The sequence below is a fragment of the Wasmannia auropunctata genome, unplaced genomic scaffold (assembly GCF_000956235.1).
Source record: "Wasmannia auropunctata unplaced genomic scaffold, wasmannia.A_1.0 LD336039.1, whole genome shotgun sequence".
In the NCBI taxonomy this organism is placed as follows: domain Eukaryota; kingdom Metazoa; phylum Arthropoda; class Insecta; order Hymenoptera; family Formicidae; genus Wasmannia; species Wasmannia auropunctata.
The window spans coordinates 795,570-813,504 of record NW_012026851.1 but is presented as its reverse complement, the minus strand read 5'-3'; the positions used below and the strand labels follow the sequence as shown (position 1 = coordinate 813,504).

Here is a 17,935-nt window from a genome sequence, read left to right as displayed (position 1 = left end):
CCGGTGAATCGCGAAAGACAGGAAGGCATCGTTCGTGTTCATCAGAATCGAAAAGAAACGTTGCGAAATAATGACAGTCGCAAAATACCGTGCAACCAAATCGACCAGAGTTTCATCATGTATCGACACGAAAGTTCAAAGAGATAGGCTACTGTACAGTACAGAGCACATCTCGAAAACGGAACCACTTTTAAAATCAACGATAGTCTATTGAAATATTGCACTTGTGACTCACAATCGGTCAATTTAATTTTCATTTTTGATGCAAAAATGTATTTTACATTTTAGATTATCAAGAAAGAAAATCATGAAATAATATTGTATTTTTTTAACGATACGTATAGAATTGATGGATGTTTTTTTTAGTTGGCTGAACAAATTGTCATATTGACCAAATGACACTTGAGTATAATTTTTGATGAAAATATTGCTAAAATGTGTGTAAACGGAATAAATCGATATGCAACTTGCAACTATGTGTTTTGTAAGTTTAACTTCAAAATATATGTCGCTATATAAGAGTTAGGTATATGGCTGAGCATAACATAGAATACATCAAAAGTTGCACACTTCCTTCAAGTTGCAAATTCCATAATCAACTAGGAACCGACATTTCCTAAAATTTAATTGAAAACCACTAATGATTTTAATTAAAATCTTAAACCCAACGAAAATTTAAAATAAATGATATAGAGTTTGAACTTTGAATACAAACTAAATTAAAGTTTATTTGAAGTTAATTAAAAAACAGAATTATATTAAATACAATCTTTAAGTCTTAATGCTAAATAATTTAATAATCAGATCTTGAATAATTTTTTACTGACATAAGAAAGAAGTGATTTAACACACGTGTAATTAAATACATTATATTTATTAAAATACTCACATCTAAAATGTAATATTAAATATTATGAATAATATCGTTTTCATTGGCAGCAGATAATGCGTGTATGTCTTTATGTATAATACCTATAATTGTAATTAATTTAATTTAAATTAGTTTGTTTAATGTCTCGTAATTTTAAAAATTTTGTTCAAAGTAACAAATAATGTTTTTTAATGACTTGTATTCTTTGTTTTTTATTCGTAACATTAATTACCAAACACTAGAGACATTGAATGCTGTTATGTTTAAATTAACTACAAATGATAAAATATATTGCAAATTCAAAGTATAACAATAACACAAATATTTGTATAAAACAATTACAGCAAACGTTAGAATTTTTAGTCAACTCAATTATACATTTCAATTGCGTTATACTGCATCTTTATAAGTTAATAATTCATTAAAATTTCATCTAAATTCCCATCGTCGTCATCACAGAACATATAAGATGCAACAAGGTGCAATTATATAATGAAGTAAATTCCCTAATTTCCAAAATTATGTTTAATCAGCAGAATGATCGCGCCAAAGGAATAGCTTCGCTTAATTTCCAAAATTATGTTTAATCAGCGGAATGATCGTGCCTAAGAAATGACGGAAGTAATAATTTTAGTCAAGTTGTATCCGTCAAATTCTGTTATATGGAAAACGAATTTATATATTTTATGCTTTCAACGATATTTTTAAAATGTGAGTACAGGCTATTATACTCGCGTTTTATTTTGCATGATGGAGGAATTTGTGTGTACACTCATCGCATAAATTCTTTCGTAAAAATGAACACAGTGGAAAGGTTATTTTCGCTGCTGTTGATCACTGCTTAGTACACTTCGAACGAAAGTGACATTCGATAAATTAAATCTCGCCAACGAAACTGTGTAATTAATTTAGTCGTGGATCTGAACCGAGACCAACCTTCACCAGGAAATCACTGTTCTGCTCATCACTTGTTTATCAATCCTTTTTTCACCTTTTTCTCCTTCGTTTATCTGTTTCCCTATTCTTCGTTCTCACTTCGTTTTCACCCTCTCTGACAGTTTCTAACCAAGAGAAACAACGTATAAAGATAAAAGAGATAACGTCGTTGAACACTTTTCAACATCCGTCACGATTTCTCCTGAACTTTATGCATAAGATATATATTCGAATCAAGATACTCGAGACATACGCGCGAGAAAAACTTTCCCACAAAATTGTGATCCGCGCGAAGGCTCGTGTTATTCAACGATCGAGAAACAAGAGCGAAATTCCGACAAGGACAAAGAAATGGACTTGATACACTCGCGACGAATACGCACAGACTTTCCCGCCAGCGCGCGCAAAGACTACGACCGGTATTAATTTTCGGTTTTCTCCGGAGAAGAGCGAGACGGGACTGAGCGTCTCGCAGCCACCCCGTTCGGAGGGTTGCCATCCTCGGCAATGGGGCTGTGGCCCATCGCGCCTGCGTTACGCTCCTGCGCGCATATAACCATCTCCGTGTCTCTTTCTCCCACCCTCGCATGTGGCTGGGGATGATCTGTTCGTTCCTCTTTGTTCAATGACCTGCATTTTTTCATGGCGTTCGCCTAGCCAGCGGAGATCCTCGATGTTCCGAGGCGCGTGGCATACCTCTAAGTGGCCGCCATTGGGGGTGCAAATCGCGGATAATTAACAACGATTGCCAAAATAGCACGGTGTGTTGCGGTGTTAAACGCGCATTGATTTCTCAGTGATTTTTACTACACAAAATGTCCTAATAAATCGAGTGAGGGTTTTTATAGATTATCCATTATCGAAAGGAAAAGAGAGAAAAAAATAACGATTTCGTCGGAGATAATATGTTGTGTAATAGGACTTAAGAAATGTCAATAAAATTAAAAATGCATAAAATGATGCAGTATCAAATAACATGTCTCGCAATGGGTTAATATTCGTTGTGTTCCATCTTGTATCGCTGTCCTTCGTGCAGATTCGTAGCCACGCGACGTGCATTCTCGGCATCATGTTAGCATAACGGTTGACCTATACGGTACGACGGGTCTGTCACTAGAGAGCGATTAACATAACAAACGCATAATAATAGCCCGTCGCCTACATACCACTCCCTCCCTCCCTCCCCCTCTCTCTCTCTCTCTCTCTCTCTCTCTCTATCTATCTATCTATCTATCTATCTATCTATCTCAAATCGACTCGACTTGCAATAGATACGCGCACGCACTGAGATGTTGCAGCAGTAGATACCGCAGCATAGCTTTTGTTTACCTTCCAGTTCCTTCCGCATCGTTTGTAACAAATTATCGAAGCGATAATTTTCTCGCTGGATATTTACGTTTTTGATAGTCATGTCTGCTGTAACAGCAGACAAAGTAATTAATTGTTAATAATAAATAATTACGTAAACAAAGGTGCAAGTAAACAGATAGTACAAATACTTTCAAACAAAAAGCGATTAGGATGTTGACACAGAGATAAAAGAGCAATTCTTTTTTACATCTAGACACGCATAGTTAATTCAGGTCTAACTATATGTATATAAAATAATAATGTAACTATTAGTTTTCATTCATGGCCACGAGAAAATATATTAACGGTAAACGCGCGCGTCATTAGCTTAATTAATTTAATTTCATACATGAGCAAATAAATACGAAATATAACGTGCAATAACAACAATAATATTAAAAATATTAACTTCAATTTATATTTTAAAAAAATATTGTTTATCAAAATAGATAAATATAATATTGACAAATAATTACAGCAATCTTGTTACTTTACATTAATATATGGCGATGTCAATCGGGCTAATTGTAACTGGATGGTTGATATGGCATTGCCGCGGTAAAAATTTGCGAAGAGATTGCGTAGGGGAAAATTGCGTGTGAAGGTCCGCTCTTACGCGGCGGAAAATTGTGATAAAGCTACGTGAACTGAGGATGAAAATTTTGCCTCGCCGACACCGGTGATTCGTCGACGCTCGTTGACGAGACCGGGATAATTGGTCGGTGATCCGAGGCCGCGATATCCGCGGTTATTAACCCTGAGTTAATGCGATTTTGTAACCGTACGAGGGAACCAATCACATGACGCCCACTCCCTTGACATGCACATCAGAAAGCCGGTCGTAATCAACGCGCCAGGAGAAAAATGACAAATGTCAAAGATAATCAATCGATCGACTACGGAATTATATATATGTACATACATTGCTTCTATTTCTTCAACTTATGCTATATATTTTTTCGGCGATTATTTACAGTAAAACGTGTAGAATGGTTTATAGAAACTTGTAATTTTTCAGATTTCTTTTGTTTACTATACAATGTAAATATTGCGTATACAATGTAGCAGTATCCCAAGAGAAATTATTCCAAGTGTCTTTTAATGCGAATTAACATGCCAACAAAATTATTCATTAAAATTAGTTATCTTCGATCAAAAATATTTAACAATGTGTAAGTATTTATAATGTAATTTCTGTTAAGTGGCGTCTACAATGAGACTTAAAACTTAAGATTTAAGAAAATCAACCAATCACAATCGATTATTCTTCTCACGTGAGATAAATAATCGACTATGATTGGTCAATTTTCTTAAATCTTAAGTCTTAAGTCTCATTGTAGACATCGCTTTAATTGTATTATTTGTACACAAATCGACAATAAAGAATATCGTACTATCAATAATACTAAAGTATCGGTAAACAATAATTTATAATACTATTTTGCAAATGGTTAACAGTCTAATACATAGTCAAATATTGCTCTCTTTAAAGCATAAATTAATGTACTGCAAAAAAATTTTATATAAAATTTTTATATACGAAATATTATTTTATATACAAAATATACACTATTATTTTCAAACCTCTATAAAAGATTTTAAAAGTATTTGTCATTTCTCATATTCTCATACTACTAAAGAAAATCATTTATTTTTTATTAAATAAACATTGCACAAATTTCTCGGCGTTATGTGATATATTATGGTGTAATTATTACTGCAATTATTGTCTACTTACACCGCTAGAGAGGTATAGTACTCGCTAATATCTTTCGGAAACTGGTAAGATTAAGGATAATGGGGACGATGCACGAGGCTCATCAATTCGGGGGAAGGATCCTGATGTTTCCACCTCGAGGGAGCAATGTAATCAATTCCACAATTCGTGTTGACGAGTGGCGTGACCGAAATTTGACTGCAAAAGCGAGCGGCTAGCTAACAAGGTTGCTGGAAATTACTGAACTACGCTCACCTAAGTGGCAATGCCGACATTACAGCTTGTTGCAATGAATTAGAAGTTGTGCCACGAATTCCAATGAGTACGCACGTTGTACATTCTGCTTTTCGTTCGTTATCTGTGTTTTTTCATAATGCGGAATTATAGAAGAAAATTATAATAAAATATCTAATAAGCTGATATTAACTAACTATAGTTAGCTAACCACGCGTTAATTAATTTAAAACAGCAATTTATTATCTCCAATTTACTTTATAATAGAATAAAAAATATATCCTTTATACAATGTATCTATTTATTATCCTATAAATTAATTTTTACTATTTATAAAAATGACTAAAAAATAACATTAATAAAGATTAATTCTTACTCCATCCAAAATTCTTGATATTTGCGAGTACAATTGTTCATACTAGCAATTTAATGCATATTAATGTACGAATAATAAAATAACAGAAGTTACATTATAAATATTTAGAGATTGCTAAATATTCTTTTCAAAAATAACCAGTTTGATTTATAAAAAATATCGCGATACATATGTGACGCTTTAGCTTGTCATAAAAAGAAATGTTAGACCTTAAAACCACAAAGTGCACGATAGCTGCACATACGGAATATACTATTGGTGTGCGTAAATTCGAAATCACCTTGCAAGTTAGCTTGAGAAGAAGTTTTATAAAATTTGCAAATTTCATCTTTTTCATAAAATTTCGTTCTGAAAAAACGTTCTCTCTCTCTTTGTCTCTCTCTCTCTCTCTCTCTCTCTCTCTCTCTCTCTCTCTCTCATACGACTTAAATTCGTAGCACTCTCATCACACTTAAGGTATACGTTTATGTCATAATCGTAAACAGTATGCGACGAGAAACTGAATATATGTTTAGAACAAGTATTTTAAGATTGTAAAAATAATTTTCATAAATCCTTGTTTTCTTAGTCAATATTGCAAATATCGAGCACTACTGTTCTGAATTGCTATCTCGTATCAAATCGTAATCCGATCCGAAGAGCCTGATTGCACGATGTTTGCAGCAAGCACTTTCACAAAAAAGAGGAAACTAGCGGAAAATCATTATGACTTCCTTATGCTGTATTGCGTATGTTAATTATATAAAGCAATACAGCAAATTTAATTAACGCTCTGAAATACGTTAAAATTCGTAAGCAGTACATACGTTAATCTCAAAACACTAATACATTTCGAACATCATAAATCTACTTTCTAAATTATTTTCATCATTTGTTTTAATGTTGAGGAAACCAAATTTATAAGTTTTTATGCAAAATTTCCTTCCGTGCAAAATGTATAAAATAACCTTCTCTTATCATCATCAAAAGCACTAGTTAAAAAATAATAATAATATAACATAATAAATTAATAGGTTTCTCATTTTCTTTTAAAAAGTAACTTTATCGGAGAATAGCATGTTATATAAATTATGCACAAAAGAATGGTTTCACGTTACTCAATCTTAATGAATTAAAATAAGTTTTTATTCAGGCAATATTAATGGCGAAAAAGCCCTCGGGTAAGCAGTTAATAGACTTAGTAATAGACGTGATCTTTCAATCGTGAAAGTCAGCGGAACCAATCTAATCAAACGCAAGGAGCATCCGTTAGCGATACGAAAATGGAAATTCTTTAATTCTAAAGGAATAATTTCCTGTGGGATATATTTTGTCAACATATAACGAAACAATCTTTGTACAACATATGCGTCACTCAACCTTTGACTTGTCACAGCTATACTCGGAAATATCAAGGGTTTCGGACAGGCTGGTGGAATGAAAAATATGTCGGCCGCAATTTACACCACAATTTAATGCGCGTAAGCGGATTTAATTGCGCGGCAAATGCAACGTACGCTAAAAAGATAATGTGAAAATTGATGTGTTTTTCTCTTCACATTCGCGACGTATAAATTGATTAAGCAAATCTGAAAATGATGTATCGGGAGAGATGTTGAGAAATGAGGATTTTAAAATAAAAACTGTATCATGCATCGTTAAACACATAATATAGAAGTATTTTAACTTATTATTAAACTAATGAAAAACAATAACCGTAAAATAATCAATAATTTCACACGATTTAGTTTCACATATTGACAATAAATGTTATTAAAAAGTCAAAATTCATAAACTCATTACAGCAATTCTTCCAATTTCTATTATAATAAATTACTTTATTAGCCAATTTATCTTCTTCTTTGTTTGTTAATAAAAATATATAGGTAATATTGCCGAACAAAAAATCTAATATCTAAAATTATACCTAATCTTTTTCTTTACATATCTGTAAATTGTAATATGCATATTTTCATGGAATAGATTTTTTTACAACAACAAAGCATGTAAGAATATTTTAAGAAAATTTAGCTTCTATATTTCAAGGACGATATTGTTAGATTTGCGACACTCATTTCGAGATACGTCAATGGCTCATACATCTCGATTCGTTTTCGTTTTCATAAATCCGTCGTGGATTTGTTCCATATGAGATGAAGGTGCCGCGTATACATTATCACTGTGCACACAAAAACGGTATGCGGCGCGTCTATACGACGACGGATAACTTATAGGTCCCATAGCGAACCGTAGATCCCATGGACACAGACGTACTGCGATCATTATCGGCGAATTTATGGCAGCAGTCACATCCGCGAAGCCACATCGCGTTTTCGAATGGCGGTGTGTTAAAAGATCTCGTCTATGACATTCATAAGATCTGTCTCATTTTAATGTTTGTAGAAGCTGATAACGAATAGATTGCAGAATTGTAATAAAGCATTTTTTAATTTCTTTAATTTCTTATTCTCTTTCCACTAATTATACTTAACTTTATTATGCGTATAACATATGTATCACAAATATTATTTAAAGTAACCACGCACACGCATGCACATGCGCAAGCATATACATTTACATGTAAATGGAGAAAGAAAGGGGAGGAGAAAGAAATTTGTAATATATAAGCAAAACTTCAAGCATAAATTATAACAAAAATATTATAAAAAAATTCGTATAAAGGTTTGCATTATTAAACTTGTACCAAGTTACAAATATGTTTATATTTTTTTAATTTAAAAATAAATTTAACAAATAGTTTGTAACAATGGAGAGTACAAAGATTTCATGTTATAAAATACGATTTATTTTACTTGCAATAATAAATATTGCCTATAAAATATTATCGCGTCTTCCAAATAAATTACAATGTGGATTACTGTGTGAATAATTGTAGATAATGTGAGTAAGCTTTTAAATGTATTTCTTCAGTTACAAGTCAAGCCATCGTCCATAGAATTAATATCCTACTTATGTACAGAAGATATAGGTATGTAGAAGAAAAGTTTCTTTTCTGTTCTCTATCTTATTGTCAGTATCTACCTACTATCAGAGATAGAAGGTCACGGTAAGCAAAGGTCTCGGAAGCGTAGTACAGAGAGAACTAGCCAAGGGAATAAAAGAGCAAATACTTGATTCGCGACGGGAATTCACAATAGCACTCGGTACTTTCATGGTCGCAACATTACGTTGCACGGCATATTACAGTCTAGGGAAAAATTGCGTTTGTCCCGCGCAGTTAAAACATATTCACCGTATGGTCCAGTACAACCGAAAATACCGTATTATCGTAGTTCTGGCGTTGACGCAGTTAAAATATGGTCACCGAATGTATGAAATTGCGTTTACACGACAAAAGATATTCATCTTAAGACATGTATGAAATATTATAAAAATATTAAAAACGCGAAGTTTCAAAGTTTCACATTTTTAAGTTTCTAACTTTATATTTGTACACACATAGGTATGTGTTCTGTTAAATATAAAGATACATTTTCTAATAAAAGCAGAAAATATCGTATTCTTTACGTTAAAATTAAAACATTTTTTTTAATAAATCGATTTTTCAAAAGCAGAAATAAAATAAAAATTGAAAACTTTAGTGATAATTTCGACAATATAATTTTTTACTTTTATTTAAATATATTAAATAATTAATATAAATTTATTTATTAATAGCATAAGTGCATTAATCTAAAAGTTTAAATTACAGCTTAAATATATATTTATGTTATAGATAACAGAAATTTCCAAATCCATTTAATACCAAATTCATTCATCACATTTAACCTTATGAATGCATTTTCCACCAACGAGATATGCCCATCGGCCTCATTAAATAATTTATGTCGTGTTTAATTGCGCAATTTATTTGACTGGGCACAGAGTTACGTGACACACAGCTTATTCCATATATATAATTTATTTAACAAAGTAGTTTACATATTTAAATAGAAATATACGTTTAAATTAAACGATATAATTTTAAATGCATTTGTCACACCATTCTATTTGTTTTTTTTTTTCATTATTTTTGATTACTGTCAATTTTCACTGTAAAAACTTTCATATGTAAAAGAAAAGAATATTTTAATTTTTACCTTCTCATAAAAGTCTATTATACATTAAAGGTAGTCTCATAAAAAAAAAATGTTAAAAGTGAACCGAGCCGATAAAAAGAATTTTTCCCTATTCATCCCAATTCCTATCTTCCTTACCATTTGGTAGAATACTGGCTTTAAATCCCTTTTGGAATCAATAAATTCTTGCTTCTTCCGCTTAATACGCAAATTGAATCTCTATTTAACGTAATCAAAAGATAATATTTTCAATACATTGCCAAATAGAATCATAAAAGTTTTTTGTATAAATTCAACATTGAGAGGTTCATATCTTAATATTGATATAATTAATAACGTTACGTAAGCTTGATAAAGCTTCGTAAGATAAAGTAATATTGGATCTAGCAATAGATGATAGTATAATCTTCTTAATAAAATATCTTTTCATATTTATATTGTATAAAAAACTCACATTTTCTCAATAATTTAATTTGTTCTATTTCACTTGCTATAAATATATTTATTCAATATGTCAAGGCAATTAAATAATACTAATTTAGGCTCATGTTCAATAACAAAATTTTTGCCAGCCAAAATTCGACATATAAAGATATATTAATCAAACTCTACAAACTCTGAAACGCTCCATTATCTGAAAGATATCCGGTAATTAGATGACTCTCATCAAATAGCGTATTTCGCATTTCCTCATATAATTATCGATTAATCGAAGAAATAAAAAATATAAATGTGATAAAAAAATTTCACGAAACGATAAACAACTTGTAGAATGTAAAAATTCGAATATAATTTGAAACTCAATATTTTATTTATTTTACGATTGGCTGGCATATGTTATATGTACACGTGTAATTTGTTACTAGACTACATTCCTCAAATATCCATTAGTTACATAAGTTCTCGACCTCGAGAACTTACAATAAAAGAGAACAGCGAACTGCAAATTGCTAAAATTAATTGATATCGATTAATGAAGTACAATAGCTCTTTGTCCATGAAGTATATAGCAATGGAACACTTTACTGAGCAAATTTACGAGATGCGCAATACAGGGACAATTAACGGAAAGAGAAAGAAGGAAACCGAGAATCGTCGAGTCGAATGAGGAATAGTGTTCTGGAAGAGCGAAAATTGCACGTAGCTGGAAGGTCTTCGCTCGAGGGCGAAAAGACTGTGCGATTGGACCAACGACCCGGACATCCGTCGCTTTCGAACTTGGTCCACCGTTAAATATGGCAACGGACGGTCCGGACGACTAATGTGATTGCTGGCAGACTGTTACCGGACGCTAAAAGCACCGTGTCGTAAACTCTACGCTTCACTTGCGAGACAGAGAAAGAGAGAGAGAGAGAGAGAGAGAGAGAAAGAGAGAGAGAGAGAGTCGTGTAATCGAGCATAGATCGAGCGCGTGCCTATCGGTTGCTTGGTTACCGTACTTCCTCCACCATGTAACCGCAAATTTGTTCGGTATAAATTTCGAATCGAACGAAGAGTACTCAGTGCAAATGCACACTCTCCAAACGCGCTGCTGGAAAACGAGTCGCTGTAGAAATTTTTAATCGCGTTTTTGCAAGTCTGAGAGCCCTTGGGAAAAAAGTCTAGATAGTTACCGTGTGCCAACTTTAGAATTACACACTAGGGTACGACGAACCTCGATTTTCACATTTCTCATTATGTCAATTAATTCTGTATAGTATAACTTACAAAATAAAACTTTAAGTTAATTTTCTAGTAAGTTTTCTGTTTGCACTAATATGTTTAAAGTTGACTTGATTGTGAAAACGTTAAAGCTTAAATCATTTTGACGGATTTACCAAATAAAAAATGCGAACAGGAAAAAAACTTTAATTTTTAAATCAATTCAATTCTTTTTATTATTAAAAAACGCTTTATTTATACATGGTCTGTTTGAAGAGTAATGAGACTAATTCCGGAAAAACCATTTTATTGAAAATACACTTAATATTTTTCAAAGGATCCTTGAGCGTCAATACAGCGAGTCTAGCGTTGCTACCACTCTTGATCGTAGCAGCGCAGGAAATCTTGACCGGACATGCCTTCCAGAGCACTCGTCGCGGCTGTTTGGATGTTTTTAATCGTCCCAACGTTGTTCGACAGTTTGGGGCGATTAAAAAGATCCAGCCGCGACGAGTGCTCTGGAAGGTATGTTCGGTCAAGACTTCCCGCGCTGTTACGAAGAGTGGCAGCAACGCTGAAACCACTGTATTGACGCTCAAGGATCCTACTTTAAAAAATATTATAATTATTATAATTATTATAATTATTATAATTAAGTGTATTTTCAATAAAACGATTTTTCCAGAATTAGTATTCTTATTACTTTTGGAACAGACCATGTATGTTAATTATTAAGATATTTATAATGAAAATTCATAAGCTACATTCAATTCAATTTAACTTGAAGTATATAAAATCATCTTCAAATTTATTATTTTATATAAAAACTCACTTTCAAAGTTTGATACAGAATTTACAAAGCATGCAATTTTTCTTATAAGTAACTATAACCAAATATCTAAGTTTCTTACAAAACTTATACAAATAATAACATAAAAATACTGAAATCTCCAACAGCTATTAGTGTTCTCATTGAAATTGTGTCCGATCAAGATTAAAAACTGACATTGAAGTGTATCCATAGTGAGATAAATAGACAACGCGTATTGATTTATAAGTATGTGATATGACAAAATCGGGAGATAGTAAAATGAGCCATCTCCCATCTATCTCACAATATATCTACGTTTCTCAATGGAGATTATGCCCGGTGGATATTAACCGGAGGTTCTATATCACAGGATGTTTCGGAATTTCGGAAGGTTCCTCGAATCAACCATCGCTCTTTGAACGTGTAATTCGTGGTTGAGTTCTGGTTGGATACACGCCACGGAATTTCCCAAGCAAATTCTCGTACAGCTTGAAGAAATCATAATGCATTGAACTGTATCTCAGTAACAGTGGGTTGCAAACATATGTTCATATATGACATTTTTTTCATGTTTGGTGTAGGAAGCTCGCCCCCGAAATTTGTTACCTTATTTCAGATGCACCCTGTGTACGTATATACCTAATGTTTGTAAAAAATTAACCTTTCTTTTTTGATAGAAGAAATATAGCAAAAACTTGTCTACGTTCGTTCAGTTCGTCTACCGAATTATATTTGACAGTATATATATATAATAATACTAAATCTATACTATAAATCTATAAAGATTTATAAATCTAAAATCAACAATCCCTATAGTGCATCCGAACGTTTCTTCTCGATGTCAATGGATAATTTATGGAAGTTACGAGTTAATTTGATTATCACAACATAGCTCCCAAAGAGAACTCTGTCGATCGATCTTTGTATCGCCTGGAGAATTCATCGTACTCTTTAACGTTAACGTCGTGTCTTATCGGTCGTAAATTTATCACAAATTAATCTTTATCATTGCGTAATAAAAGAGATATAAAAATATATAAATAAAACATAAAAGTTGCTCGCCAAAATTCGAATTAATAATTGCCCAATTTAGTAGCACGTTAAAAAAGTATTTTAATCTCTCTCTCTCTCTCTCTCTCTCTCTCTCTGTCCGCCCCTCCTCTACCCTCTAACTTATAAAAATTTGATCGTGCAAATGTACATGTAACTATCCTTTTAGCGACGTATCGACATTAATATCAAAAATTGATGCAATTTGAAAATATATTTTTGAACGTTACCTGATTTATCTAATCGTTGGCAGTTAACTCTTTGTGCATGATTCGCTCCCTTTAATTTTGTAAATTGCTCGCTCGATTTTCATGAAACTTGGCCTATAAAGTAATTTGATAATGTTTTATTCGAATCTAAAGTCAAAAATACAAAATGATCAATCCAATAAAGCGACAACAAATTTTTAAAATAATCTAATAATCTGAAACTCAGTTTTAAGGAATTTTTAACATTTCTAATTGTAAGTAACACCAAGTTTTCAGTTCCGCTTTATTTCAAGCTTATCAGTGTTACGCAAACAGTTAGTAATCGACTTTCAAACTCAGATTATGATCCTTGTGACTCAAGTCTTTCCTCATTAGAGGTTACCATCTTTTTGAATTTCGACATTTTCAGGTCACATTTAAATTCAACAATACCGAGAACTGCCTAAAACCGATTTTCACGATAATCAAATTATTTCTTAAAAATTTGGTCCGCCATATTGGACCCTCTATTTTGATTTCTGAAGCCAATATCAAAATCGGCGATTCCAAAAATTTTTAAACAATAAGGTCTTCCAACTTAAGTTACTTTGTTGAAAACTCCCGTCTTCAAAAAGTTAAAGATTATTTTCGCCATAATCCAAATCATGAAAATAAGATCCTTGAAAGGTCATAAGACTGTCAACATCGATTCATGATTTATAGGTATTGTCATTATCCGAAGCCGCGATTGTCCCAAAGAAAGTCGCCCGAAAGCGATGCCCCTATTATAGTTGAATGACTTCTGGAGCGCGCGTGCCGAAGAAAAAGATCGTAAAAGACTTTTATGTACCTTTCAAAACGATGGGGCGTAACCTACGACGAAGTTCTTTCATAGTTTCAATTTTTATTACATTGAGAAACTCTCGCAATCTTTACAATTCTACGCATGTTTGGAAATATAGATTTTACAATATGCCTGTATGTAAGATTAAATTTATCTGCATATGAGTGTTATACAATAGTTTACAAATAAAAGAGAGAATTATAGAACTTACGTACAGCATATAATTCATTATAATTTATAACGAAAATAAGAAAAATTGCAAAAAATACTTACACGAATAAAAGTTAGAAAATGTTTTATCATCTACTTAAATCGTTTGTTATATGATTTCATGTAGTTTTTCGGATCAAAATCAGTTTTCAGTCTGTTTAAATTGAACTGAAATAATTATTTGAGCTATCTCAAGAATGATTAAGTGAGTAATATAATGATGATGTCGTTTGATAGTCAGATAAATGATTTATAGTCAAATATCAATGAAATTTTAAATCTAGTGTAATTGAACATAATTCTAGAAATAAATGCATTCTGTCTTAAATGATGGGATAGCAAATCTCGAACAGGGCTGGAAGCGAGCCTGTCGACCTTTGTTTCATGGGCCGCTAATGATTTCGCCCATTAGGTAACGTTACTTAGCGAAACGGCGCGCAATCGAGCTTAATTAATTGTATTTGCCGCCTTCGATTATCCTGATTATATGCAACGGTTATTCCTTACATTCCTGCTTCACGTCATCAGTCGATAATTGAAAATATCGAGGAATCGATTAATAAAAGCTGATATTAACCAATTGTTATTATCAAAAAAGATGTACAAGAAGTAAATAAAATTTATAGTGATGGGACATTAAAAAATTATGTAATCAATATAATTATTATTTCTACATACATACCGATCATCAAAAAAAATCAAACTACAATACATCTTTATTTATTATTGAGATATCAAAATTTAACATAAAGTGTACAAAATGATGGTGCGTGAAACGATTCATATTATCAGGATTGTCTGGAAAATTTTGACAAAAGTTTCGAAGAAGAATACAAGGCGACAGGCTTTAATTGCGGTGGTTCTTTCATCTTATAGCGGGATACATGAAACGTCTGAAACTGATCCTGCCAGTTTAGCACGATCGATCTCGGCTGGAGCAAGCGGAAAAGTCGAAGATTCAAGTACGTAGGATCGTTAAATCCCCAACCTCATCGACGACTTAACCGCCCTCGAAGGTGGAAGAGATAGTGGCCATTCACTGGGCCGAATTAACTCCTCGCGCAGACTGTTTCGATGGCGGACGATGGCGGCAAAGGAAGCCTTCAGCCAGGACGACATTTTCCATTAAACTTTTCCCGCGCGTTCGTCACCTCGTCATCGTAACTTTTAGCCAACTGCTGGCTCGTTTTAATCTTTTAAACCGACTGCGTAGCTACCTGATGGGAATCACGGAAATCCGAAACTATTGAAATGACTCTTCTTCCGCGCGGAAAGGCTTTTATTTTTTTTTTAAGAATCTTTTTATAAATTATATGTATACACTGCAAAAATTATATACACTGCAAACGATAAAAATTTAATAGCGCAAATTATGCTGTTCATCATACTTTGCGGTTCGTTTTATTCAGTGCATAGCGAGACTCATAAAATATGATGCATATAATTAAGAAATTAATTTTAAACGACACTTTATTCAAAATAATACGTTATTGAATAAAATTATATCAGCGGGAAAAATAGAGACGAGAATCGTTTCAATGAACGTTCTAATTATCGGAGGAAAACTAGGATTCGTCTTGATTGCAATCTTCGTAAAAAGAATCCATTCCGATAAATAAGAATTGCCGCTAAATTAAATCGTTCATTTAAAGACGCGATAGAAATATAAAAATAATGTAATTAATCGTGAAAATCCTCCGAGCACCTTGGTATTTCTCTTTGGCAAGAAGCCCATTAAGAAAATCGCCTTATACGTTGCTTGCTATGACGAGAGACAAACTAGCGAGAAAATATGAAGCTATTTAAAATTGTCTGGTGTCTGTTAAAATTAAATATAATAACCTTATACTATACGTGAAATACAGTGGAGAGATAGATCAGAATAAAATTTTTGGGAATGGCACAGATAAAACCAAGGATTGGATATGACAAAGCAGCATGCGTAAGCTCTTTGACAAAAGGCTTTGAAAATCACCTTACTGTCTTTGTGTGACAAGGGATAGTAAGTAAGAGAGATAAGAGGAAGAATGGAGTAACGTAGGATCGTTAACGTTGAGGTAGGACAGGTCTACGCTTTCCCCTGGCCACGTCCTTCGGTCCTTCGTCCCCCTTCCTGCGATTCTGCGAGAATCCTACAGAAGAGAAGACCAGGATCCAGAAACCGGAGGAAGATAGAGGAAGACCAACAAGAACAGACCCGTGATTTAGAGCACGACTGCACTGCGCATCTACGAAAGGAGGAGATAGTCGAGCGGGGGAAGGGGGAAAGAGAAGCATCGAAAGAAAGAGAGAGATAGATGAGTGCGGAAGACTACACAGGGGAAGATGAAAAAGGAGAAATACCAAGGAGAATCACGTTGCGTTTTCTTTTCAGATAAGGGAAGGCCCATAAGAAAAAAAGGAAGGAGAGACGAGCCAATTGAAAAGAAAAAAGATCATTGTGAAGGAAAGGACGTACAATGAGAAGAAACGAAAAAGAGAGAAGTGTACAAAATCCTGCCCTTTTAAGGGAAAGTGTGACATTAAAGCCACCATACAAGATATGCTCTTCTTCTGAGGATAGTGAGAGGAAGCATTAGAAACAAATGAGAGACAAACTCTGTGATCGCAAGAGCATACGGCACTTTTATATTTCGTCTATATTTCTGCTCTTTCTTTTTTTACTAGGAAAATGATGAAAATACATGAACATGATAGAAAATCATGTTCATACATTTTTAAGACTTCTATAATAAAAAAAGATTGTTTGGCATCTGCCGATTATACACGAAAATTCCAAACAATACAATCTTAGTACACGCATTCGGAAAATTATTAGAGATGAAAAATTTGTAATTGAAATTTTTAGCATAAATCTAATTTAAATAGCTACATTCTTTACTCAATAATAATAAAAAATTCAGAATAGCCAAAAGGAAAACGAAACAAATTTCTAAAGAGTATATAAAAAATTCAATGTGACAATATTGTTCGCTTAGAATTCTAGTAAAAAACTTAATTGTTTTGTTTCAAATTTTATGTTAAAAAGTAATAATTACCTCATCAAGCCGTTTGGTACATAGTACTATACTAAAATTCTTTTTACTAAACTCTATATTCCAAATTAACTTAAAAATTGTAAAAAATTTGGAAGAAAATTTGAGTTCCTGTAAACGCAATTTTTTTAATCATAAATGATTAACAAAAAAATTACAGAAAATTACATTTCCTCATTCCTTTCGCCAATATTTGAATCAGAAGCCGGATACAGAGTGCCGGCTTGAAATCTGTGTCGGTCGTTAAAAGACTCCAATTACCGAACGGATTCCTGAACTTTTGAAAAGGCGCACGAATGAAGGAGTTTGCCGCCGGCTAAGCTATTCGTTTTCGTAATTGCTAAATTACTGAATCTTACGTTTTTCATGTGATATATATCGAGTCATTCTTTCCATTTTGTTCACTTTTTATTTGATTGTCTTTTAATCGCTCTTATATTTCATAGCGTTTGATAAATTTCTCTAAAGGAAAAATGTTTTTGTAAAATTATAATTAATTAGATCTCATTCAAGTGAAATATTTTTCAAGGAAATTTTATGATTATTAACTCTGATACAAATTGTTTCTTGTATAATTTCTATCATGTATGTATATACATATATGTATATACATA

At 32.7% G+C, this 17,935-nt stretch overlaps 1 protein-coding gene and 1 long non-coding RNA gene across 9 annotated transcripts in view; both read right to left on the bottom strand.

Annotated features, from left to right (window-relative positions):
- Window positions 1-17,935, bottom strand: part of LOC105451989 — a 282,408-nt gene that overhangs the window by 101,473 nt on the left and 163,000 nt on the right. The gene's annotated exons all lie outside the window — the stretch shown is intronic.
- LOC105451985 lies at window positions 7,479-14,938 on the bottom strand. 7 transcript variants are annotated; one of them, XR_974660.1, is made up of 5 exons: window positions 14,638-14,938; window positions 14,350-14,440; window positions 13,840-14,105; window positions 13,275-13,367; window positions 7,479-7,825 (listed from the first exon to the last, which is right to left on the bottom strand). It is a non-coding gene; the product is annotated as an uncharacterized LOC105451985 (long non-coding RNA). The 7 variants fall into 7 exon arrangements; XR_974657.1 differs by having other exon boundaries at window positions 14,662-14,938; XR_974661.1 differs by having other exon boundaries at window positions 13,840-14,208; window positions 14,350-14,938.